We start from the raw sequence: 2,658 nt of genomic DNA, 5'->3' as shown, positions 1-2,658 counted from the left end.
CAAGATCGACAAATTCCGACGTCATCAAGGCCTTGCAAATGTGCTAATGAAACGGTTTCAAAGATCAAAGGTATATATATATATATATATATATATGTAAATCTTAAATAAGAATGAGAGAGAGAGAGAGTGTGTGTGTGTGTTTTTTTTTGTTTAAACAATATTATTCAAATTTATAATTTCAGAAAAATAGCACATTCTTCTCCGCACCCTTAAAAATTTCTTATTTAGCTTAATGGACAAATAGAACCAACATGTATTAATAAAAAAATTTGACTAAAAAATGTTGCAGATTGGAACATTCACTACGATAGAGAGATAAAGAGCTTAATGTCTTAGCTTTGAATGAAGATCCAACACACATATAAATAAAGAGAGAGGAGTGCGAGAGTCAAAAGAGACACCAAATTTTTTTTTGTGAAAACCCTAAAAAGTGGAAAAATCACGAGGCTTGGCCAAATTGAAATGATTCAATTAGTGTTTGCAGTCAATTAAAATGGTTGGTGCCCTTTCTTGGGGGAATTGCCTTAGCTCATTATATCATATAGAGCACATTAAATAGTTGGTGTTTAAAGAATCTAAAGATAAGGTAGTCATTCTTAAGAGAAAAGTTGGATTGTTCATTTGGTTGGCAAGACGATAGAGGTTGGAGTGATCATAGTCAGCATACGATGGAGGTTAGGGGGATCATAGTCAGCAGGCGACGGTGGTCAGAAGGACAATAGTAGGTGGGTGACGGTGGCCAGAGAGATCATAGTTGGCAAGTGATAGAGGTTAGAGGGACTGTAGTTGGTGAGCCAAGGTGGTCGGAGGGACCGTAGTGTCACACTTCATAATATATATTGGAAGAGTTACATTTATCTTCCATTTTGCCCATTTAACTAGAGGTTATAAATGAATAGAGAAAAAAAAAACATGATTACATTTTTGTCTTGTCAGAAGCCTCATGTCATAGGATTATTATCCTTTCCTAAAAATATGTAAACTCACATAAAAAGCACATAGCCCAACATTTAATTAAAATTTTACAACGAAAATCAATACAATAAAAAAGAGAATAATGTCTTATAAACCATATAAAGAAACATATGCATCAATATTTATACTGCTTATTAGTATAAATTTATCTTTATGTAGTTCATCATATTTCAATCCATTACATCATTAATCACAGTATTAGTAACAGGCAACATTATTAATGACAGTAATAATATTAGTATCATGATTAATAATATTAAATAATATTAATGTTAGAAAATAGTATTTGTCTGTCATAATACTTTTATAATATTTGTAGTAGTGTCGAAATCAGTATTCATATATTCAATGAGTGTATTTTTAGAGTATCTTGCTCTTGCACTTATTACTCCAAATCATTCACTTTTTATAACTCCCAATCAAATTTCTCCTTATAACTCTCCTTAAATCACGTGAATTAGTCGTCTCAATTTTTTATAACTCCAAATCAATATTCTACTTCTTATGAATCTCAATTAGTAAATCCTGTGGATTGATAGTGTATCACATGGAGTTATCTTATCATGTATATGATATCATTTAATATTTCATTTAAAATATAATAAAACCATATCAAATCATTCAGAAAGATCAAACCTATTACATATTCAAACTTGAATGTTAAAAGCTTATGAAATTAGGAGATAATATTTTTAGTAGATATAAAAGAGATTAAATTCATAGAAATCAAAATGATTAAAAACAAAAGTAAGATATTAGTCACTTACAATAAATAAATTAAAATATATAACATGAATGACTAATAAATATGATCAAAAGATAGTTCTCTCTCTCTCTCTCTCTCTCTCAATTTCTTCTTGGTCAAATAATCAAGTAAGGGAGTCGGTGGGGTGAGATAAAGATATATATAAATATATATAGTTCATGGCCTAGCGCCGCAAAGCTCATCAGATCAGTGTCAAAGAGCTCTACTTATGAATTTTTATAATTTAAAAAAATTTTATTTCATATATTTGAGTTATTATACGTAGTCGGTGGGCAACAGCGGTCGGAGAGATTATAGTTAGCGAGCGTGCGAGGTCGATGGGATCATAGTTGGCGAGTGACGATGATTAGATTGACCATAGTTGGCGGGCGACAGTGATTGGAGGGACCGTATTTGGAAAGCAACGATATTCGGAGGGAATATAATTGAAGGGGGGTGGTGGTTGAAGGTGCCGTAGTCGACAGATGATGGAGGTTGGAGGGACCATAGTCGGTGGGCGACGGAGGTCGGAGGGCGATGGTGATTATATAGATCATAGTTGGCGAGTGACGTTTGTCGGACAGACCGTCCAAGCAATCATAGCCGATGGGCAATGGTGATTGGAGGGATCGTAATCGACAAGCGATGGTGATCAGAAGGACCATACTCGACAGATGACGATGGTACCGAGGGATTGGTTACGCCCCAAGAGTCTCCTAAGGAGGTGGCAGCTGTTAGATACTCCCGTTCAAAAAAAAAAACTAATTTCTAGCACAAAATTTCTTAAAAGTAGGAAAAAATAATGATCAAAAGTTGTTCCAAATTAAGTTTAAATTATGATTACTGTCTGAAAATTAAAAAAATGAAAAAGAGTCACAAACAAACCCTTATTAAAATGTGGGAACTATAAGAAAACTATTTTCGGTTTCTCTTTT

Source organism: Dendrobium catenatum, unplaced genomic scaffold (assembly GCF_001605985.2).
Source record: "Dendrobium catenatum unplaced genomic scaffold, ASM160598v2 fragScaff_scaffold_898, whole genome shotgun sequence".
Lineage (NCBI taxonomy): Eukaryota > Viridiplantae > Streptophyta > Magnoliopsida > Asparagales > Orchidaceae > Dendrobium > Dendrobium catenatum.
Note: the sequence above shows the minus strand (reverse complement) of the source record.